The sequence below is a fragment of the Falco punctatus genome (assembly GCF_963210335.1).
Source record: "Falco punctatus genome assembly, chromosome: 1".
Lineage (NCBI taxonomy): Eukaryota > Metazoa > Chordata > Aves > Falconiformes > Falconidae > Falco > Falco punctatus.
In genome coordinates this window covers 52,911,879-52,936,875 of record NC_137580.1, presented here as the reverse complement: position 1 = coordinate 52,936,875, position 24,997 = coordinate 52,911,879, and the positions used below count along the sequence as shown (strand labels likewise).

Genomic DNA, 24,997 nt, shown 5'->3' with positions numbered 1-24,997 from the left:
TCACAAAAAAATAGAAATTGCAGAAGAGGAGCTATCACTCAAGTTTCAGCTTAATCTTTTGGGCTACATCTATGCCAGTCAATGAAACAGGGCAAGACTAATTTTCTGAATCAGAGGGTTAAGAGGCACAACACAGCTAAATATACAGAGCTAAATCCTCTACTCCCTACCCTTTTATGCCCAAACAGGGGAGACCTAGTCCCTCCTGACTTGTGCTGCCTCCCGACCCCAGCGCAGGCACTGCTGAGAAGCACCTTGGGTGCACACCAAGGAGGCACCCTTGATCCAACCACGAGCAAGAGCATGCCAGTGCCTGGGCCATTGCTGCTTACTTGGGTGGTCATCACGTGGACCACATGTGAGAGAGTACAGGGAGTCACTAGAAATGAAGTCAGCTCTGGTTTGAAGCCTGCTGTAAAAGAAGCAGGAAAAGCAAAACATCTAAGAGTGAACCCTAGATGATGAAATTGAAATTACAGAAAACATTTAAGTAGCCGGAAAATAATGAACTTTGCTAGAACACGTGAGGACATCAGCACTAACTCATAATGGTACCCTCAAGGTAAAGAAGGCACACCAGGACACCTTTTAAGACCTCAGTGCTCTTGTTTTTCTGTTTTAGCGAAGATGCTGTAAAAGCAAATGGAGCCCCAGAAGAGCATTCCCAGCAGAAATCACCCCCTCCTGACAGGCACATTGCTCCTCAGTGTTAATTGCAGCATACCAGATCCTGACAGCCTTTTAATAGGCAAGGCAGGAGGGAAGGTGATATTTTGTTATAGGTCGTTATAAAGCACTGAAAAGCAAATTTAAAATGCTCATTACACTTGAGTAGCTCCACTTTACTTAAATATTGGCTCCAGGTTTACTTCATTATCCTCTTACCAGTAATTAAGCTACCTAGGGACAATCAGCAAATAATAAAATGCTGTGGTGGAAGAAATTAGTTTAGACTACAAAGAATTGAATGAAATTATTGTGCAAAATAGAAGTAACAGCATATAAAAGATATTTAGATATCTCTAGATAAATACATCCCAAGGGCCATAATATTTCCTCTACATGAAATATATAAATTGATGGTTTGGAGAAGTCTTTACTAATTTCTTCTCAATCAGTTTATTAGGTAAATATGGCCTTTCATTCCCACTAATGTCTGATCAATGGACAGGTCGCTTTCCTAAACTCTCAGCTGTCTGCAAACCAAAGGCTAAAGACAATGCTTGAATGAAACACAAATCTGCTGTCTACCTTTCCATTCCATTGACTGAAGATTGCAAAGACATCAATGCATGGAACAACTTGAGGAACACTTGAGATGGAAACAACCGGAGTGTTGGAGTTGGGTTGCCCTGGAAATGAGGCCAGAAGCTTGGCTAGGCATGTCTGCGCTCTCCATTTTCCATCTTCTGTTCCCACTATAGCTCGTGTGGGGAGACTGTAACTTTCTTTACTTGTCCTAAGGAAAATTTCCTGACCCTGAGCCCTAAGCAGAGCAGGTCAGGACATGTTAACAACTGAGTTGAGAAGAAGTGAAATTGTTTAACATTTGTGTTGATTTTGTAGCTTATATTCCAAAATAGGAGTAAAGTATGACTATTTGAGAGAAGGAAAAGTAGAGGTGGGGGAGGAGATTTTATTTCATGCAGCAATAGTAACTCCTAGTTAAATGATCTCAGTTCATTTGTCTGAACTAGATTAGAAAATGAGTGACACACAAGGGATGTAGAACTAGCACTTGACTGCTCCTTCTCATCCACCTTGCAAACACTGATGTGAAATCTGTGGGGGTTAATTGATTCCTACAGATGTGAGAGAAAAATCAGCCATCAGAAGACAGGAAAATTTCCAGAGGCAAAAGCCTTACACCATGAGGGAGCTACATTAAAGAAACAGCAACCCATGCCCTTTTAAAACTCAATAGGTGAAAAACCACAAAAGAAACCGAGTGCCTTTGTAATACAGTTTAAAGAAAATCAGCCCCTGGACCTTAAATGCTGTCAGCTGTTTTCATCAATTAATCAGTTACAAAAAGTGGCTGTGAACGACTTGTGTTTGTAAACATGATGGATGCCTTTGATAGGACAGGAAAAAATGACAGTCTCTTCTCTGTGTGACTCCTAAGCACTTAATAAGTTAATAAAATGTTTTTCCCACAGAACACAGCTACCCCCTGAAAAAGCTGAGTTTGTTCAATTTCACACTGCAATGGACAAATTGAAGACAGCTGGCTTTACTCATCTGTGATGTTTTGGTTTTGATTGATTAGTTACTTTGTTTCAAGTTTCAGTGGAAGAAAAAATAAATAATGCAGCCAAACTGCTAACATTATAATTAGGATATTTATTTTTTTGTGTGTGTGCCAGTACTGTATAACCTTCAGTTTTTAGGAAATAAGCGAAATAAAGCTCAGTGGAAACAAATGTATCCATAGCAGGGCATGAAGATCCACCTGGGTTTAGTAGCTCTCTGATTTAATATATTAGGGCTTTAAAATAGAAAAAACCCTAAAAAGTAAGTCAGGCCATTCCCTGTATCTATATTTCTATTTATATTCTCTGCTGTCCTGATGATATTGCCATCTATCCAATTAAAATGTAAGGTAAAATCAGTTGTATTTCTAAAATCCAAAGCTCCTGAAATCATGTGATTATAGCTTCTTCTTTTTAGCTTTATTAAGTTCTCTATCCTCTGCAGTACAGTGAAAACTTTGTGAATTCTAAAAGGTCAAAACCTAAAAGGCAAATGCAAAACCTTACAATGCGTGTGGGTGTTTGAAATATACTTTTAGTCCTTCCTTGTGATACTTATAAGGCTCTGGCTCTGTATTTTTGAATATGCAGGGCAGGTAAGGCTGAGTTCTTAAGTTCCATTCACAGCCATAGCAAAAGGAAAACACATCTATGCTTGGGGTATATTTCCTTTGAAATAGGCTTCTGTCCTATGGACACCATCAATGCACTTAATTACAAACAAGCTTTAAACAGGTTCTCACACATTGTGGACATACTGACTTGAACAATGCTAATTTCATTATCAGGGCTTAAAAATAATAACAAACTGTTTTGAACTATTCTGTTAGACAATTTATATAGTTTTCCTTACCTGTTTTATCAGAGATATGTATGTTTAAAGAAATCTGGTGTGTTTAGTTGTTTGGTTATTTTTTAATTAATGGCATGCTGAAATTAATGGATTTTTGTGATTTAAAGGAAGAGAAATACAGGCTGAGTTGCTTTCAAACCAAGAGAAAAGTAAGACATTTTCCAAAACTGGGTTAAGAAAAGTATAATGTATATATGATCTGTATGGTCTACGTTTTGGAACTTAAAAACTGACATTTAATGTGGTGTATGAATTTCTAAATAAATATTAGTAATGGTGTGGGTTTTTCATCAGCCAGCTGTTGTAAGTGGAAATTTACTAAAAAAATTAGATACATTTTCAAAAATTATCTCTTGTAAAACTGCTAGAAGGTTATACGTGGAATCCTTGCATTATACAAGTTGAAATGTTATTTCAGACAATGATGTAATAACAGATATTTTCTCTAAGAAAGCATATTTAACAAATACATTCCAAAGTGGACTGGTTTAAATTCTCCCAAGACATTAAATGTACTATGAAAATTCACGAGGTAGGAGCTGTTCTTCAATGGACAATATAAACAAGACTTCTTTTTCTGGCACTAAAAATGGAGGAAAATAAAAGTTGAAATATGCTACTTTGCTAATCTTGATGCAACCTTTCCTGGGATAAAATATTAATGTTGCTTTGTCCAACTAATACATCATAAATTATAATTCTATCAAAGTCTGTTAGGTGGCTTATCGAAAGTCTGCTATTCATAGCATGCGAAGTCACTTCTTCTGCAAGAAGAATATAATTTCTTCACAAAGGGGTTTTTATTTTTTCTTCCAGTGCACTGTATTTTAAACTCTTTTATATTGATTTCTTTTTTAATTTTTAATGTAAACAGAATATGGAAGGCACAATGTTAATCAAGATCTATTATAGCACTATGTTTAGTTTAGAAATAATAAAAAAGATGAATAATGAATAGGTGGCAAAGGCTTATCTTCCTCTCCAGCCTTCTCCATGTAGTGCTTTGTTCCAAAGTTATTGGCATTTTCAATAAAATGTATCAGTAAATTTAGCCAATTAAAACTTCATTGTGATTCAATAGCAATATTTATCCTACCTGTGGAGCTCATGGGAACTTGGAAACTTCATTAATCTTACAAACTCACGTTTCTTTTCTTTACTAGGTTTCACATTCATAAATATAAAGCACATGGTTGTGGCTACCATTTCTTAGCCCTTTCACTGCCGCCAGGCTGTGATCGTGTCTTGACAGCGTTTTTAATGGATCGCCCATTCAGAAGAACAGAATGTATGTGGTGTCCCTGCGACCTGTGGCTATTCAAGAAGACTACCAGGTATTACTGAGGCATGGAATTAAACACACTGTCGAGCCCTAGAGCCTGGTTTTCAGCCCCTAGCATCGTGCAAATCCACAGTAGCACCACAGAAATTATTTCAGTGTTATGTCACTCAGAGATCAGAAACCCTAACAGACAAGAGTAATATCAGTGACATGATTGAAAATAATAAAGCTCTGTGCCCTCTGTCTTTTTTCTATGCAGACTTATATCTTCACTGCACTACAAAGGTGGTATCAACTAATATTCCTTGTGGAGACCAGTTAATGCTTCAGGGCATATGCTTGGAAAAACCTAAGGAAATCTTGCAGCTACCCTGTTGTCATGCTTTAACCCTGGCTGGCAACCAAGCCCCATGACGCTGCTCACTCACTCCCCCCTCGTGGGCTGAGACACAGACAGTTTAAAAGGTAAAGCAAAAGCCATGCACACGAGCAAATAAAAAACAAGGGATTCATTCCCCCCTTCCCACCAGTGGGCAGGTTCAGCCACCCCCAGGAGAGCAGGGCTCAAGCACGGGTAACTGTGACTTGGGAAGACAAACACCATCACGCCAAATGTCCCCTCCTTCCTTCTTTTTCACCCAGCTTATATATACTGAGCATGATGCCATATGGTATGGAACATCCCTTTAGCTAGTTTGCATCAGCTGCCCTGGCTGTGTCCCCTCCCAGTTTCCCGTGCCCCCTCTCGCTGGCAGGGCCTGAGAAGCTGAAAAGTCCTTGACTTGGTATAAACATCACCCAGCAACAACCAGAAACATCAGCGTGCCTTCAACATGATTCTCACACCAAATCTAAAGCACAGAGCTGCACCAGCTACTAAAAAGAAAATTAAGTCTATCCCAGCTGAAACCAGGACACCTGTACGCTAAACATGAGATGGGGTGTCTGTTTGCAGGGAGTCAGCTGCCTGGCGTTGCTTCTTCAGAAAAGTCTTGACACAGTTGTCATGGTGGGACATGTACATTCACCTCCTCACCTATTTCACTGTGAGGGTTTTTGCCCCTTACTCTCCTACCAGCACCTCCAGAACAAGTCACATTAGCAGGGCAGCCCAGGAGGGGTTGCGCTATCACTAGCTGTGCTCTGAGGATATTTGGTCCCTCCTGTTAGCAATGTTTTAGAGGAATTAGGCAAGGTCTCATTTTGGCAACTCTGTTAATTATGTGCTGTATTAAAAAGAGGGGTTACTCTGCTTTAACTATTTAGATGTGTGTCTGCACAGCATTTTGCTTGCCTAATTCCTGCTTAGGACATTTAAATCTGATTTTAGGTGCATTTGAGATCTTTAAAAATCTTGTTTATTTCCTACTTAAACTTGAAGGTGCCCAATGGCTTTTTGTATCTGCATTTTTGCTCCAGGGTGCACGTGAGACAGTGAAAGACTTGGCAGCAAAAACACTTTACACCTTGCATATACTTATGAACCGGGACAGAGACTCTTGATATGTCCCACAAGGATTCATTCACTAAGTATTCTCAAGATTCATTTGTCCTGCACATAAGAAAAGGTCACATTTGTGCCCACGGTTTTTATCCTTCTCAGAGCGTTCACTTGGAGTGTGTAATACCCAGTTTAAAATCTCTTTCTAATTTTTCCCTTCACTGCTGTGATTATTAAGCACCAATATATTCCTGTATTGGAAATATCTCTTGAGGTTGAGCTGTTGGTGCTTCTACCTGCATAAAGAAATACAGACTCTAGTCCTAAGGCCATAGGAATAACAGCAGCTGGAGATGATTGCTGCAGGGCACAGGCTTCCATTCCTGACCTCATCACATCTTTTGGTTCATGCAGTTGGTGCTGAACTCCTGTTGGACCTGCAGACAGAGAACAGCCTTGCTGCACTTTGTTTCTGCAAGTTTTCAGACACACACTGAACAACAGGGGCTGAAGTGGAGGCCCTTGGGCAATTTTACACCTGGAAGGAAAGGTGGGGCTTCAGGACCCAGACCTGAGCCCTTTGGGGACCCTCACACACCCATGGGACCAAGAGAGGTTAATGCCCCAGAGAAAGAGATCCCTTATATATGCTTAGGTTACTTACAACAGTGTTCATAACAGCCAAAAGTGCCTTCATGCTTGCAGCTGGCAAATGAAAGTGTATCTCTGAATGTCGTAGGAGCAAAATATCTCAAAATTTATTTTTCAGGTAGATACTAGAGGAAAGCATTTCCCTAGAGATGAAAGAACTCCATTCTAACAAAATTGGCCCATTTATAAGTAACCTTTCTCTTCCAGTAAAGTTGCTTGACTACTATATATACACATATCTCTTTGCTGAAGGAAGTCTCATCTGCATGAGAAAAAACGGAATTGTGTCTCTGACTTAAAAGCACAAATAATGCTTCCAGCAAGTAGGTCCTGTAATAACTCACACTTTTTATGATTTGTAGTTGTCTCACATTCAGAAAGGCTTAGATAAGAAGTAGAAGAGAGGAGAGGAAAGAATGAAGAAATAACATTTAGAAAGTAAATGTCACAATATTTTTTTTTTTTTTTTTTGGAGGAATAAAGATCCTTCTAGATATTGCCTCTATTTCTTATTTTTTTAATTTCTTTAAATTCATTGTTGGCAATAATCTCACTCATGATAACATTCAGGGGCTTTCTCTCCTAAATTTTACATCTCTTTTAAACATATTGATGTTTTTCTGCCTATTGGCAATTTTTGATATTGCTAGTAGAGGAAAGTCATTCAAGGTAGAGGAACTTCTTTGGTTGGGTTTTGTGGGGAACTCCAGCAGAGAGGATAATTAAATGGGAGCTTCATTGCACTGCTTGCTTCTTGCCTCAGAGATCTCTTCCTTTAGTGCCTGCTTCCTCAGGGTTGTCATTGAATCTTTATTTATGTACAGATATGGGAAGTAAAAGTTGCAGGGATATAAGGTTTTTCTTCCTGTTTTGAATACAGGAAGCCTCTGCACTCCAGAGTTGTTTCTTCTCTTTGGTGAAAATGTCACATGACATTTGATTCCTTAGATTCAACTTCACCTCCACGAAGAAAAGATCTCTGCAATTCTTGCAGAGGTTCTGCACTCTAAACAGAGGGAATTGATTGTACTTTAAATCTTCCTGTATTTACTATTTCTAAGCAAAGGAGATCTTGTAAATTACGCTGCATAGTGCGCTGTGTTTCTGCTCTGAACCTTGAGAACAGTCATTATGTGGAAATTTTCAGCTGCTTTGGAGTCTGCTGTCACTGACTGGATTTTCATCTGAAATTAGAACACCACCAAATTCAAACAAATATTGGATCCTGGCATGCAATGAAGGACTTGTTAACAGGACTAGTTAGCTCCATGTGTCAAAAGCCATACCTATATCTAGCACATACTGCAGTTCTTTTTCTGCAAAAATGTCAGAGGTCTCTGATTTTACAGGCAGATTGGTCTTCTTGCTAGCAACATTGGTTGGGGATTCACCTCCTCTTTTCAATTCCTAATGCTGCAGCAGGTTGTTTGTAGCAGATTTAATTATTCTTCATAGGAGCAATGAAGGCAAACAAAAGTATGTACCTTCCTTTTACCCAGGTCTTCTTAGGTCCTTGACTTCTCTTACTTCTTCCTTATTATTTATTGAGAAGGAGTTCTGGCAAAGCATTTATTCCTTCTGTTTGTTTCATTTGAGCTAAAAAAAAATCTGTTTTTTTTCTGCCCATAAATCCTTGCTTATAATGGGCAGTTATAACTAGTGGGATATGGATCCTTGATAAATAAATTCCTTGCAGCACTTAGGGTAGGCTGTGTTTGCTGCCAGTCCCCACAGTGCTGCGAGGAAAGGTGAGGCTGGCAGCAGTGCCTGCGCTGGCCCCTGCCCAGGGGAGCTGGCACCGTGGGTGCAGCAGCAGCACCGCTGGGATGCAGCTGGAGCCTGCAGGCAGGTGGCGGGGAAGGGCAACTCAATGGGGTCAGGGATCCTCTCCAGGGCTGCCAGGCTGCAACAGCCAGGGGGAAAGGAGATGGCAGAGGGCCAGTGTTGAGTCCCACACAACCTACCCTAACACAGACCTGGCACCTGTTCACTCTTCGTCCAACTCAGTACCACGACATGCCTCAGGCTGCTTTCTCGTGCTGCAGCTCTTGTCAGCAAAAAGCTTCAACCAGCTTCCAAGTACAGAGGAACAAAGTCAGATATCTAATTAAGTTGCCATAAGATAAGTTTGTGCCAAATTGTGTCTCTGGCTCTGTATTTAACCAGGAAAAGACTTTTGACTTTACAGCACACCTACCCAGAAGCTGTTTTTATTCTTTTCGATGATTTATGCCAGCCTGGGGCCTCACCGTAGGAGGAGCGCTGCGGTTAATATGTGAACAGTGTATGTCTGTCTCCAGTCAAAACTCAATGTGCTCACCTCTGGTACTGAATTTTGCTCACCTCTTGCTGCCTTTCTAAAACACCCAACAGGCAACGGAGTATATGTTGTATTTCTCACTATATCTCTTGTGTCAAAAAATAAAAAAAACTAGATAGATATCTAGACACCCCCCCACCCCACACCCACCCCACCCCACCCCCCACACATACACCCATCATTCACATTTTTTTTCCATTAACTTACATGCTTCATTGCTGGTAAGGATACTCCATGGTCTCCATCTCAATGTTGACCGTATTTCAAAGGTGAAACAAATATTCTGAGCAAGTCAAAGGATTTTCTCTTGGAAATGTCCGTTGGTGACTGTATGTGGAAGGACAGATATTGCTGTGAAGGCACATTTTCACTGTGCTGAAGAGGAGCAACGAGCTGTCCCTGAAATCTTGCCAACACCATAGTAAGAGAAATCCACTCAAAACTTTCTTAACTACAGTCACTAGTGAGCTATACCATACCACATGCGGAATATGCTGCTTGGAATTTGTTTTTTCCTGAGGAATCTTGTCAGGGACAGGAAAAGGCATTATACATCACCCCAGTATTTTTTTCTCCTTTCCTTATCCTCCTGCTGGATAGTCACCAAATAGAAGGAACCTGTTTCCATGAGGGCTTAGAGGAGGAATAGTATTGAAAGAGCAGTCAAAACCCCACTTCTGTGTTCAAACACAGTAACCACCATGGGAAGATCTAGAGGGGGGAAAGCATTATCATAATTTCTAAAGGATGGCAGGACTTGCCACAGTGAAAGAAAAATAATAATAATTTAAAAAAGTAAAGAAAAGAAAAAGAAAAGAAAAAAAAAAACTTTTCAGGGATTAAGTATATAAAATATCTGAACATGGATTCCCTCAGTAAGTAAATTGGAAATGTTACTATTCATAAGTATGCATTCTTAAATCATCTGGTGCCTGAACCACGTCCAGAACTTAGGTACCAAAATTAGCTTACCTCTCTCCCCTGCTCCGCCCAGCCCTTGCAGAATTAGCATGTAACATCTTTGTATTATGAATTCAAGGAAAAAAATCTACTTGGAAAAAAACATAATAAAAGAACAGAAGAGAGAGAGAATGATTACCAATTTTCTTTAGAAAAAGGTCTATCTCTTTTCCTCTCATGGATACTATAAAAATTTACCACCGCTAAGCAACCTCTCTAGGGTACTGAAATCTTGCATCCTCCTGTGTTCTTCTAAAGACCCATGGCTTGTTAGTCAGCTAACAGTGCTTTTTCAATGCCTTTATATAGCCTCCAGCCCTTCCTGAAGCCACAGCAAATTCCTTTGACATTGCTTCTTGCCACCTTCCTTTGCTCTGCCTGTATTTTAAATCAAGCTCCCAATTCTGTTCTATCCCATTCTCAATAATATGGGATATGGGAGGCCACTGCTCTATGCTCAGTTAGACAGATAATGACCTGCAAAATGGGTGTATATAGATAAAAATCGATTGCACAGAAAAGAACTCTTTTATCTTTCTTATGAAATTATATTTAGGAAACTGACAAAATCTAAAATCCCTTCTTCCAGCAGAGTAGAAAAGCTTTTCAGAATCTGGATCCCCCACTTCCAGCCAGGACAATATAGCTGTTTAAAAACATTCTTATGATTTTGTGCTATACACTGAAGTTTTCACATCCATCCGAAACATCTGTCAACACTGGACTTGTAATATATTTATTACATATTATTTTGCTGTGGAAGAAAAGATTGCCTGCTCCTAAGGTAGATTTCAGAATAGGAACAGTGATCGATCTTGGGGAGACTACCTCTGCTTCTCTGTCAGATGGTGTGACTCCAGGGGTCTTCTGCTCCCCAAAGAAGCCACCAAACAAGGACATCCTCTATGATATGAAGATGCTGCATTATAAATAACTGGAAGTACTTTTAAGAAGATTCCACAGTGCTGTTTGACCTCATGGGTTTGCATGAACTGTTTGCATGCTGGTCTCTCAGTCAAATTCAAAGATCATGACCAAAGCTTTGTGGTGTTAAAGATTCATCCTTTATTTTCTCACAAAAGTAAAGGAGGTTCATACACAGATAGTCCTCTCCATTCATGAATTACATCAGCTGTTCCACCATAGTCACCTCCCTGGCATTGCTTGCTGTACAGTAATGAGTGTACTAGTTATGTTAACAGGAGCTACTGTGTTTTCATTGGTGCTGCACAGGCTTTTAGAGAGGTAAAATGTCTGGGACCAAATAGAAATCTTTTGAAGAGCTTGAGAAGGCCTTTGTGAACAAGCCATAGACTTTGGATCAGACCCCACATCACAATGGGTCTCTCTCACATAGGAGCCCCAAAGAGTTATCACTGTTTTCAAGGGTAAGCTTGAAACAGGTCATTAATGTGGTGTCTGATGGAAGTGAATTGCTTTGAAAACAGAAGACTGAGGTGATTATGGCAGGTCACAGCAAGATCAAGAAGCAAAGTTCTCAGTAAGAATCTCCTTACTAGAAAAAGAAAAGAGCCAGGGGAGAAAACCCCTTACCTATATTTAACAGTTGTATCTTGTGGCAGAGAAGCGTGGCATGCATCTGAAGGAATTTATAAAGGTTCTATAATAAAATAGTAGGAAGATATGGAGATTTCTGACTTACTTCCTTTTCTTCCATGCTCCTTACCAAGATGGATGACTCTCTTGAAGTAATCCTGATAATCTGGGTTTGTGCGGTAAACTAATATTCATTATGCAGTAATATTTACACACTAAGGAAATGCAGATGTTCAGGGGAAAATAAAAAATCGGAGTAATTTCCTCTAGAAGAAATTATTATGATACAGTATTTTGCTTTTTGCAAATTTTTTACCACAGAAGATAGGGTCCTTAAAACAGGTGAATGTATGATAGATTTCATTCTTGGTTTGTGATAGTCCTCTTAACCAAGTGACTGAAGTGCTGGGGTTTTTAGTATGTGACTGGCTGAAAAGGAAAAGGCTAGATTTGAAATGTTCCTGCTTGGGATGAAGATATTCCTTATAAAATATATATTCCTGAAATCTGGAAGATGCACAAAGGCTTAGCTGATACTAGAAGAAATATCAAGTGAATTCAAGTTAGACAAAGACACGGTTTAATAGTGTCATATTGTTATGGTTAGGGAAACAGAGGACTCTATTTCATAGAGTTCCAGGATTTTTCTTTTTAGTCATCTGATTTTCAATGACTTTCCCAGCCAGGATCCTTGACTTCCAAAGTTAAATCTGTAAGCAAAACCTTAAACTCCAGATAAACGGAACTCGAAACCCTTTTCTGTCAGCTGCATACAATTCTTTTATGTAACAAATAATGCATTTTAGGCAGAAGCCCTAATTTGTACACAGAACCCAGACAGATTAAAATCTATTGTGTTCCTGAAAGGAAGCTTGCCATCAAACTTGATTTTGTTACAAAGTTTATTGCCACAAATTTCAAAATGTAAATATAGTTCCTCATCTGTTGATAAAGGAGTTGAAAAAAAAAAAAAAAGAAATGGCTATAAGGCATTGCTAGAGCAGAGTAGAAGTCAGTAGAGCAGGATACGAAGGGCAAGCAAATCAAGTGCTATTTCCTGGTGATGTAGTTTGTGACATACTGATACATGACATGGAAACACTGCATTACAAGTAAACTATTTTTCCTTTTTATAAAGTAAACCAAATACATGGTGATCATGTCATGACAACAAATTTCCTATTAAAAAGACTTCTGTAACAATAACAACTAAAGCCATGAGCTAACTCAGAAATAAACCCCATGTTTTATTCCCTGTTTTGTCTTGTAGGCACCCTGTATAGCTGCTGCTCACATTTTAATGATCAGGTACTACGTATTACCTTCAAATCAATGAGAATTGTTTTCAGCACTACCACTGATTTTACATATTTCAGACTAAAATAATTATATCTTGAAAAGTGTAGTGAAAATATGCTGAAGAATAGTTACATTATTTACAATCAATAATGCACAGTGGAGTTATTAAAGAAATTTAATGTTAAAGCTAACTAGGCTACTTCAGATGGAATTTATTTTACTGTACAGCCTGGTTTTGCTAAATTTGAAACCGGAGATCTTCCAGTAAGCCAACCACTAAGGCAAAATCAGAGAAAGGAAAAAGCCTGGGAGAGGTCATCCTGTTTATTAGTTCTGTTCCTGTACATAGATGGAAAAGGTTTAAGTCCTTCACATGCATGATCACCAGTAATGTGACAGGAATACTTCCAGTGAAGCAAAATTGCAACACATACAGGCATCCTGTGTTTTGAAATGTTTCATTTGAGGCATTTTGGTTTGAAAAACTTTCATCAAATTCAAGACTCGATTTTTTTGTGTCTAAACTTTTTTCAAATGCCAGAAGAATCCTGTGTGTATTCCTGCTGGCGTGGCCTTGAAGGGAATCCATATCAAGTTTTATTTTGGGCATTTCTGCTCAGTTATCTTGGAACCAGAGCACTCCATACTAAGAATGAATTAGTTCTCCCTCACCCAGCTCTGTGCCTTGTACAATTGCTCATATTAAAATGAGGAACCCTCACACCAAACATCTGAACTCCTGCTTTTGTGAATATGTTTAGAGTACTGCTTTTGGGGCCAACACAAAGCAAGGACCCAGACCTGAAATATCAGGTGATCCTGACCAGCACTGCTGTGCAATTATTCATTGTGGATGTCATGACTTGTTGGAAGTGTTTGGGGAACCGCAAATGAACAGTGCGGCTGGTTTCTTATACGTTTAATTCAGTTATGCAAGCTGGTGCCAGAACTCTCTCGATATAAAGTAGAAACTAATTTAATGGTGTAAGCTGAACGTGAGAATCACACATGGGCAGAAATATCTTTATAGGCTCCCCCGGCATGCAGAGTGCCACTTGCACCACCACCATGACCAACAATCCTTGAGGAGACATAATCTCTTCCCTGCTTCCTTGTGGGCATCATGAGTGGTGGCGGTTAAATTATTCATCCATCCAGGCAGTACTTTGACAAAAAGTAATTTATAAAACGTGTGTGTATTTGTAAAAATGCCCATAAGCCTTTGCATTCCTCTGTGCCTGTGCTTATGGATCACAGGGGTCCTTAAGAATAGAAAGGCCACCAGGGTTTTTCTGAAAAATATCATCCGTTTATTTTTGGCAAGATTTTCCCTTGCTCTTGTTGCTAAGCATTTATACAAATAGTCATTTCACTAAAACTACTCACTGGATTATTAACTTCTTAGTTCAACCACATGTTTTAAAGAAAGTCCTTACAGACCAGGAGGTTCCTAAGATGATTAATGTGGTGAAGAGTTTTCATCCTTTCTTCCTAATGGAGCTCTAACACAAACTCTAGTACAAAGAAAATTTGACTTGAGTTTTTACAGCTGTGACTCAAAGTCAAGTACTCCTGTCTTTAAGGAGTACTCTGCTAAATTGATGAGCTTGATTTGTTCAGGACAGATTGGGAGCAGATGGCATATCTAGTTGTGAAAGGGCTATGCAATGTCTGCTGAGAGTTTTGTCCTGATTTGCTTACAGTCTTATGATACTGTTTGGTGTTTTTTTTTTTTTTTTCATAATTCTGAGGCCAGCTCCAAAAAGGGCTGCAGCATGCCAACTGCTGTGCAGCCAACAGAAGCTGCAAGAGGCTTGGCATCTTCCAAGGTTTGGCCTTGCAGTGACTAGCTCTTTGAAGCCATCACTTTGCATGTGTTGTCTCTAAAGTAGCATTCTTTCTTTACACTGAATAAACAGTAGGAGAAAAGTAATCATTCCTCTCTCTTTACTGTCCTCTCTCACCCTCCCCGTCGCACATCCCATTCTGGCCTGCACAAGCAAGTATAAAGTCATCTGCAGGACGCTATCCTTCTTCTGCGGAATAGGTCCTCTTAGTATTTCCCAGACATTTAGTGTTTTTTTATCAGTGTGATTGCTTTTGTTTTACTTTCCAAGGTCTATTTTTTAAAGAGATGTATGTGTTTTGTACTTCTATTCTGTTCTTAGGCTAGGGAATGTGGTGAATAGGAAATTAATTCAGCCCTAGTGTTCATTCAGTTTCTTCACAGCTCTCAAACACACTGCTCACCTCCTGCTCACCATTTACTGTCTTTACATTTTACCATGTTGTTTGCATTACTTAAAAAATATTTTAATGTAAATAAGCTGTGAGTTTTTGCAGCTTTCTCTGGTACAGCTCAGAGCTTAACTCTCATGTGCCTCTGCTGATTCCTCTTGTTCTGACAGGACGCAAGTGATAATCTTGCAACCAAATGCAAGGCACTGGGCTCACTTTCCAAATACCAAAGATAATGTGTCTTGTTCATAATGAGATTACAATCAAGGTTTGAAATTCCCTTGTCTCAGCAGCTCTGGGGGCTCACACTTTTGGAGGTGATTACATTTCCTACTGCTGAAGGATTTTTTAGCACTATTTCTGCAGACCTTGATAGATTTAGCTTGAAATGAGGCATGTTACTGCTCTAATATTATGCTCTCTGGGTAGACTATGCTCTGCAGACAGCTCACTGCATTTTAAAAGCATTATTATTTCCTGCTACAGAAAGCATCTAAAACTGTATCAAGCAAGCTTGTCCTTTTAGAGGCTTCAAGTTTAGTGTGAGGCTAAAAAACATGTTGGAACAGGCATGAGATGAGCAGATTTAAATTCTATGTGATCTTTTTTCAGGAACGATGTGTCAATGTGTGTGCACCTAGGTATCAACTTGTGTAATGGAAGTTAAACTCCTAGAGGTCTTGATTATTACTTACCATCTGCAGTGCACCAGTAGCAGAAATGGCACACAAAAATAACCCTAAAACAAAACAAAACACAAGTTTTCTCAGAGTCCTTGAAGTACACCATCACTGAAAAACTTTTTAAAACAAGTAATATGTAGCTTAGCCTGACTGCTAGCATATATAAATTTACATGGGAATTTCTTTTTAATTTTAGACTTCTTTTAATCTATATTTTATCACTGGATTTATTCTGAATTTTTATGGATGTCAAAAAGAGAATTTTTCTCCTTTCTTCATATGTACATTACTCTGAACACAGATACTTTTATAATTGTTATCATGAGAACTCTTTACTTTTCAAATAGATACAGAATTCATGACAGCTGCTTCACTGAAACCTTTGTGAAGCAGTAAATACCAAGAGTCCTTATGTGGCCTTTTCATGAAGGCTTACATTTGCACCTAACGAAAGAGTGACTGATAAACACATACCCTTAAAGGCTGTTACAGAAAATTGCTCAGCTGAGTAGAAAGTCTGTAAACAATAACCTTTTCTGAAGTCAGTGAAGACCTTTCTTAAGAAAGGTCTAGATCATCCAGAGCTAGATCATCTTTCATAAGTAATTTTTTTTCCTCATGTTGTGGAATTACCCATTTGTGTGGATTCGTGGGCTTGGGTGGTACATGCCAAACAACCCACAGCTTAAGTCCTTCAGTCAAAAACTGTGGTCCTCAGAATGCCAACAGCTACTGCACTGACTATGAAAGAGCCAAAGCCCACAGCCACCTCTGCCTAACACCTCTCTATTAATAAAGTACCTACAAGTGAAGTTGCTCATGAGCACATTAATCTGCCCACATGAATAGCTGGCACCTAGCTTTTGCTAAATCTCTGCTGGGCTACTGCTGGCTCAGGGATGTCCATGCAAGTGCACACCACCCCTGTGGCTGGCAGTCCCTCTGTGATCGTGATGGGTATTTGCGCTGTAGTCAGTACAGTCATGCAGGGAGAGACAGACCTGGGTTTAATCTCGTCCTCTGCTTCTGAGCTGTGTCTCTCATGGATGTGCCTCAATTCATGTCCAGATACCAGAGGAAGCATCTTAATACCCCAGATAGCCACTACTCAGGTGGAATAGGAAAGAAGGGAACACAGCTTTTGACTCCTTTCATTGAAATGTCTGTTTGACATATAAATTTAATATTTAAATGAGAACTGCTCTCTTCATCTAGTAGAAGTAGCTTTCTAGCAGTCATTGAGAGCCATGTCCTACTTCTTGTTCTACTGAGCATTTGCTGATTTCAATATATAATTTCCTTACATAAAATCTGTAAATAGTCAGCGAGACAGAAGTCCACACTGGGAAGTACTTGTTTTCTAATAAGAGCTTTTTCAAGAGTGGGTTAAGTGATTGCCTTGGGAGAAGTTGTACAATCAGTCAGAGTTACAAAGTGATCCAGGTGGAAACTCATGTTAAGAGGTGCAAAGCATGTAAAAAACAGGGACTGAGGAGTATTGAGGACCCCTTGCTAACATGCTGTGGTTTCTCAAATACATAATATGGAACTAACATGTACTTCTAGTAGGAACAGAGCAAAGAATAAAACCTGGATTTTCCCCAGTTTAAGTTAAAAATTATTATAAAACTTTTATATTAATCAAGATGAATTTTAAAGTCTTCTCTACTGATCTAAGAACTGTCCTTTGATCTAAGTGGTGATCAAATACATAAGGAAAACTTTGTATTTGCCTTGCTGGAATCTTGTTGTCTCTTCGGTGAGCAGTGACGTTTCATGCCACAATAAACGAAATATGACCTCAGCTGAAGACACCCTAATATGGGTCCATTAATAATAAAAGAGATAAAAATCTTGTTTTTTTTAAAAGACATGTCTGCACAGTGTGTGTTTCAGGCAAAAACTTGCTGCTGGCATACATTTCAATTCCAGTCTAAAACCAGTGTGACCTTGTTAGCTTTGTTTGGACCTGGGACCTTGCTAACCATTGATAGCTGATGTCTGGTCAGTTTTGAGCATGGGCAGAGCAAGATTATCGCTTTCCTCTTTCAGATGTCATGGTGATAGGAAGCACCAGCCCATAATAAAGCTTCATACCAGCAAGTATTCAATCATCATAAGAATTTCTCTCAGCAATTTTCTTCTTATGATTATTTAGATTATTCCATCTTCGACCCACATCATAGTGGGACAGGAATAATAATTTCAGTAGTGCATGAGACATTCAGACATGATGGAAACAGTTGTCTATTTATACATCTGGAAAAAGGAAGTAACTAATCAATGAAGTGTTGAGAATACCATTGATGCTATCTAACAATGCTGATGATGGAAGCAGCATGATCAGTTTGTTTTATGAATGAAACCTGGGCAGATTTTGGACTTGTTAAATCACTGTGTGGTTTCATGCTCTTTTGGCTGTAAGTTAATTAAATCTGACCTATGAGGAAGTTTGTTACAGCTTGTCTCCACTGAATTATAGCAAATCTTGTTGTTTTCCTAATTTAAACTCTGATTAATGTTGAATTCTCTCAAACTATTCAGACAAGTGTTGCCATTGACAGCATTTATTGGCATCAAAACAAACTAGAGTTCAGCTTTTCAAAATTTTAAGTAGTTTTCAAAATGACATCATGTACAAACAATAGCTAACCATTCTAAAAATACTCATATTCTTAATGTAAATACATCAATTATTCATGCAAGAATAATTTTTATCCCTTATGTACTCCTTCCTACCTGTTATCTGACACCACAACTTTTCCCATAGGAAATGCAATATATTTTACCTTTTAATTTTTAATAGGTTTTGTACGACTTTTCAATGTATTCCCTTGAGAAAATATTTTCTCTTCAATATGACTTAAAGCTTACATTGGTCTCTTAAAAAAACCCAGTAGCCAACACTACAGGATGCACTTAAATCAAATCAAAACATGTGGGAAATTGCAGTTACTGTAACTGTGCAAATAAGGAACACATACACTGGATGGAATTAAAACCAAAAGAAAATGAGTTCTGATTTATAACATTGTCAACATAATATGTGTTAGCTTAGTTACGTTATTTGCTTTGTGAAACTAGGAGAAGTATAAAGCAACCCTTCTTCATTTTACCTGAACCATTCCATTACATCTTTGGTGCAACGCTCACTTTTTTAGATACTATTCACTTTATTTCTCTTTCTTCAAATAAACATTTACTGATCAAATAGAAATTTCTAAGTGAATGTGCTCTTTGGGAAGAAAAACAAACAAACAAACCAACAATCAACAACCCCAAAACAAACCAACAAAAAACAAAGGAACCAACAACCTCAATCCTTCTCTATTGTTGTTGTTGTGTATCCTTCTGGAAATGTTGAAATAAAGTATTTTAAGTTTTTCTTTCCCCCTCCTTCATGATGCCAGCCTTCCTGAAATGCCAGCTTTTGGTAAATTGTCTCCTCATCAAAATATATTTAGTCAGTCTTGCTGCAAACAGAAAATACTGTAAAAGTATGTAAAAATGTGAGCTTAGTAATTTGGGACAAATCTGAATAGAACGTTCTTTGAGAAACCAAGGAAGCTGAGGTGTTCTTTTCATTGGAAGTGATGTAGAAAACAGGACAGACAGAAAACATCTTCCGTTTTTCTCTCTTCCAAATGAACTGGTAACCAGAACGGCTGATGCCGCAGTTGCATGTGATGCACTTCTGTGTGTGCTTTACCACCATCTAGCAACTCTCCGAGATACTGCACGTCACCGCCTGCTTTCACTTATGCATATGTCTTTAAGCAGAAATCTAGACTATTGCTTTTAATTTTCCCAAATATAGTCATAGATGTGGCCAAATAATATGCTTTAATGTGAATTTATATCCAAGAGAGTACTGGGGAAAGTCAAGACAGAATGTCTAAAGTATGTAATGCTTACAAACTGCCCCACAGGGTGCCTGGCACTGCTGATCTATTGCATGATCAATAATGCCAACCCCCTCACTGATGATTAAAGCAAATGGTTTGGACCCTTGGAGGTAAAGAGTCTTCAGCTGGTTATAAGGATTTTTCCCACAAAAAAAAGCCCCACAATGTGAAAAAATTGAAATTTTCTAGTAGAATCAGACCTGTTTTGATTAAACTTTAATTGGGAAGATTTGTTTTGGTTTCCAGGTGGATTTCCTTGACAAAACTATAGCAAAAAAGGTCTAGAAGAGAGCTTGACGAAGCCACGTCCCCCAAGGCAAGAACCATTATGTCTAAATCACCTCTGAGAAGTGATAGTCCAAATTACACTAGACAGTCTGCAATCCAGTGCATTGCTTTGCTGTATTTTTATAAATCTTTTCCTTATTTCTGAAAAAAAAAAAAAAAAATCCAACCAACCAACAACCCACAACCCAAACCACCAAAACAAACCCTTGCTCTTTTGCAACATAATCCCATTATTTCTTGCCCAATCTACCTTGGACATAGAGAAGTAGCTCTCTCCAGGGCTATCTTTTGCCTAGAAAGTTGCTACTGTGTCCCTTATTCAGTCTTCTTTTTAGGCTAAAAGTCCCAATTCCTTCAATCTTTACTCATAGGTTTTTAGACCTCTGATAACTCCTGACATGCTCTTGTCACCTGGGGCTTAGGGCATGCAGACAACATGAGCCCTTGCTTTGCTAAAATCAGATACAATGAAAACAAAAGCAAGTAATAGCACTGCTAGAGACAATGTTGCAAAGCAGTACCTCTGACCTAAGTTTTATACCTACTCTCATTAATGGATGACTTTGAAAGTACACAGTCATATTGTCCTAGTTTAAGTTGAGCATAGATGTTCAAATCTGTTAACGGGTTTATTTTACATCACTCTATGTTCTGATAGGAAGCCATGAAATATGCATAATATTTTTATGTCTGTATCTTGTCTTCTCTTTAGGAATGTTTGCAGGCTACGAAGAAAATTGTCAGTCTGGATTTGTTTAAAAAACAAATTTAATCCACTCAGGGTTTTTAATGCATCCTGTTTGTAAATAAAAGAAAAAAGGAAGCCATTTCTCCTGAGAAGTTCTGTGTCTTCCATATCATGTTAAATAATTAACAGCACTCACCATGCCAGCAATTATTAGGAGACATCTCCTAAAGATGCCCTCTTGCTCTCAACAAACACATTGGCTAATTTTGACAAATGTCACTGGTCTCAGAAGTGGGTTTATTCCTGGTAGCACATTTAATGATTTGCAGAGCATGTCCCCTTCTAATACTTAGCAGTTACAGAAAGTACCTCCTACACCCTGCAATTAAAGCACAGTCTGTAAAATAATTAGTCACAGGGAAAGAATGTCAGACAGGAACAAGGGCTCCTAAGATCACAATCATTTCAGCAATGATTGTTAAGCAAACTAGGGATCTATTCAGAAAGCTGCTCAAAGACATAAATGCAATGATAACATTATTTCATAAGAAATATTCTAAATGGGTGAACTTCATAAAAAAATACACTGCTTAGAAATTTATTTTTAAAAATGTTGCTTAATTAGGATTCCAGTCCTTTTCCAAAATACATCAGAGGTATAAAGTCCTATGTGAGAACCAATTAGCTAATATGATATCTCATTAATATCATTTAATTTCACAGGCTATTTCAGCAACAACATTCCTACTTTCCTTCTAGGAGAAAAGAGAGGAAGTATTTAGGAGAAAATAAACTTCAGTGGAACAATAATATATTTAATTAGGAGCAGAACTGGTACGGGTAGCAGATTCTGTGATAGATTCAGGATATGAATTCAAGCCGTGGGCCAATCTCATGCCAAAAACATTGCCCATTCAGCACTCCTGCGAAGGGGTGCCTGCTCATCAGAGCTGCCCAGAACACTAGTCGTGTCCATCCTTTGCACATCGCTGGCCACAGGCACTGCCCAAACCGTGGTAGCCCCGTAGGTCTGCTGAACAAGGGCAGGTATTTGACTACACTTTCATTCCAGTCCATTTTTTTTCTTCCTGAGTCTTCAGTGGATTATAATCTAACATTATTTTATAATTATTCTTCAGTCTAACATTATAAGCCACAATTAGTTTCAGTGAGCTTTTGGGAAATACTGTATGAAGCTTCAGCAAAGTTGTCCCAATAAGAACAGTATAACATATCCCATATCTCTTGACAATGGAAATCAACTTTGTATCAAGTCCACCTTTTATTATAGATAGTTTCCTTTGACCTTGGAGCCTCTGCTCAGCATAACAGGTTTTTCTGTGTCTTTTCAGTGGTTAATGTTTAAAGCGACATTGGACTTTTATACCATGCTAGCTTTTGGCTTCTAGTTCACAGATGATCATTGTTATTATAATTCTATTTTACTTTTTCTAAAAGAGATTTCCCCATTTTCAAAGGTGTTTGATCTCATGGAAGGCAAGCAGAAGATGGCTCATACAAAATCTCATTACACTCTGAAAGAATGTTTCATTACTGTGTGGGTGGAAACATCCTCTGTTTTCAATGTAATTGTAATATAGCAACTGTAAGTGCAGCATACGATATTCCAGGTGTCATATAGTAATTGCCTTAGATAAGACTCAAGAAGAGAAAAACTGAGGTCTACAGAACCGTTTTTTGACCTCAGGTATGTCACTTTGCTTGAATTTCCTTTTTACTTGCTGTTTCTGTCCCACTGTACAGCACAAGTTCTCTGACAGAGGTTACCCTTCACATATGGTCATACAGCCAGATACAGATGCCTCTGTACAGCCAGGGATTCTGTGCTTAGGGTAATAGAAATAAACAACAGTAACAAGAAGTGAAATACGGCGGACCTTTATCCTGCTGTGGTACTAATGTGTGGAAAAAGGAGTCTGAGGGTGCCATCCATGCTGTAGCATCAAGCTACAGACTCATGAGTTGAGAGATTAAATTCAAGGCATGAAGTCAGAGCAGTTCATGCTGTAGTTACTCACTGCATACAGATAAGCAGCCTTTGCCTTTGTACATAGCTTCAGTTCATAATAAACTTTGAAGCAGAAGAATGAGGAAACAATATCTGATGGGAGTAGTAGCATAGAACAAACTAATGAGTCACAATTAGGAGCCTACCTGCTTGCTTAAGAGATCATGCCACTCTCAGATCCACACTTTATTTTAAGCCAGTTTTGAATAATCCTCGGTCTGAAGCCCATGGAAAGAGAGAGCAATGAAGATTTGACCTGTGGAGTATGTTGTTACACTGCATCAGTTACAATAAGCACACCTTTGGTTTTCTGTTTCTGTAGCAGGTAACCTGTGTAAGAAAGGACAACATAAATTACAAATTGTTCTCTTCAATGAGCTATTCAAAATGTGCTACAAGAGAATATTGGGCTGCAACAATTTTCTGTTCTGAGTATTAACACTACTCAAACACTTCAATATTCAGGAAAAGAGGACTTAAGACAATCACGAATGATCAAATTAAAGACATGAAATTTTCCCACACTACTTCAGTTCTAATTATGAACTTGCATGTATAGTCATAGTAATACTGAGATGATGGCTGTAACTGCCAACACTGTGCGACCATACATGCACAATCGAAGTGCTTGTGTTACAACTGCCACTTAGCGCAGCAATGTGCTGCATTTACTATGTTTAAGCACTGCTTTTGCTACAATTGCTATTGACAGAAGTATAAAAGCTGTCTGTTTTTCTGTGTAAAAAAATCTTTTATTTCCAGCAGAACTGACTATTTTCTGTGACTCTGAGGTTAGAGTAGTCCTAATAAAGATCAATTTGATTCTGATCAATAATAGATTTATAATGTGTTTTTTCAGTATGTTAGGAAACCAGCATGTTCTTTGATTTGTTCTAATTTGCTTTCTTCTAGAAAGAAAATTGGATACATTTGGGCTGCAGAGTCAAAAGTACACAAAATGTAATCACTTGCAGAAATGAATTCTATAAAGCTTGCATGTAAACAAGAACTGAACACCCATATCTATGGTAGCTGAAGTGAGGTGAATAGTTGCCATCAGCCTGGAGCAGGGGCTGCTAGGGTGGGTAGGACATATTCACAAGAGGGACTGAGCAGGCAGACAACCAGTTGTGTGTGTTCTTATTACCTCCACATATATCACTTACTAGATAAACTTGTGTAGGAAAAGGAAGGAAAAAATACAAAGATGTCCACTTTTAATTGCATATTATTTCTGAAGAGTGCTTTAGTTATTTTTTAATAGGTATGTTTGTGATTTTTCTTATGAGTATGAGGACATTCCTTATGCCCATTTTTTTAATAAGGTGTTTATATGGCAGTAAAATATAATTTCTAGTGAGTTAAATCTGGATGAGAGTGAAAAAATTATATTAAATCACTCCAAAATTTTACAGTCGAAAAAAAATATTTTTTTTCCCCATTATGTTCTAATATGAACAAGTTAGAAATTTTCAAGGGAGAATGTTGATTTCAGTCTAAATTTTTATGAAAATCTTCCAGCCAAATGACTGTCTGGGTTTGGGTCTCAGGATTTTTATGCTACCCACTACAAATTAAGAAATAACAGATCTCTGATGTTGGATGCCCTCAGTAAGGATTTCACATCGTCTGTTCCTGTCCTTCCCCACCAAAGCACCACACCATTACCTCTGTTACTCTGGGCTAGACACAGCCAGCTGGCCATATTGAGAGACTTTTCTTCCCTTAGGAAGGCTTTCACATGCTAGAAAAGAACTGGTCAGATTATGCCAATCTTTTCATCCTGTAATAGGGAAACTTCAAGCACCCTCAGTGGTAGGGTTAGTACTAGGGTGTTGTGTTAACTCCAAGAAATTTAATTTTGGGTCAAAATGTCTGAAGAAAATATTGTTTCTTGTCTGACCTCCTTATTCTTGTCAGACTGTGAGTCTTTAGCATGGAAGTATGGGATGCATTATTTTTTTGTGCCTGTATTTTCTTTTTTTCTGATATAACAGCTGAAGTTTACTAGAATGCTTTGACTTACAGAGCAAAAGAGCATAATGTTATGACTGCATACCAAAAAGCTAGGTTTTATGCTACCCATTACATTGGAAGTCTGTTACTCCTTTCTCTGCCAAGCAAAATCTACTTACTTGTGCATTTTTGGCAGTAATACGTGTTTTGGAGGAAAGCTGCTATTGTTTTGGTGCCTGGTATCATAACAGACCTTAACTTTTTCACACATGATGTGCACTGAATGGTTACAGATATTAGTTTCAGCGGTGTTTTACCTAAACTTTTGCAGCAATACCTACAAATCACATTCAGACAAAAGCAATCACGGCTAGTGAAAAACCTTTCTTTGAAAACTCTATTAGCATGAAATAAAAAAAGTACCCTCCACCAAAACAAAACAAACAACACCCCCCCAGCCCCGAGTCATTCATCTAATTCATCCAGTATTAAATTTCAACACAAATAGGAAATAAATGTGAGAACAGTCTAGGAGTTAACATGCAGATAAGAATATGGGGCTTTCTGCACTGTGTGAGTGTATCCACAGTCATTA

General features: G+C 38.4%; 1 long non-coding RNA gene across 1 annotated transcript; it reads right to left on the bottom strand.

Annotated features, from left to right (window-relative positions):
• Window positions 1-375: 375 nt before the first annotated feature.
• On the bottom strand, window positions 376-23,690 carry LOC308069692. Its single transcript, XR_013930489.1, has 2 exons — window positions 9,007-23,690; window positions 376-7,663 (listed from the first exon to the last, which is right to left on the bottom strand). It is a non-coding gene; the product is annotated as an uncharacterized lncRNA (long non-coding RNA).
• Window positions 23,691-24,997: the final 1,307 nt, after the last annotated feature.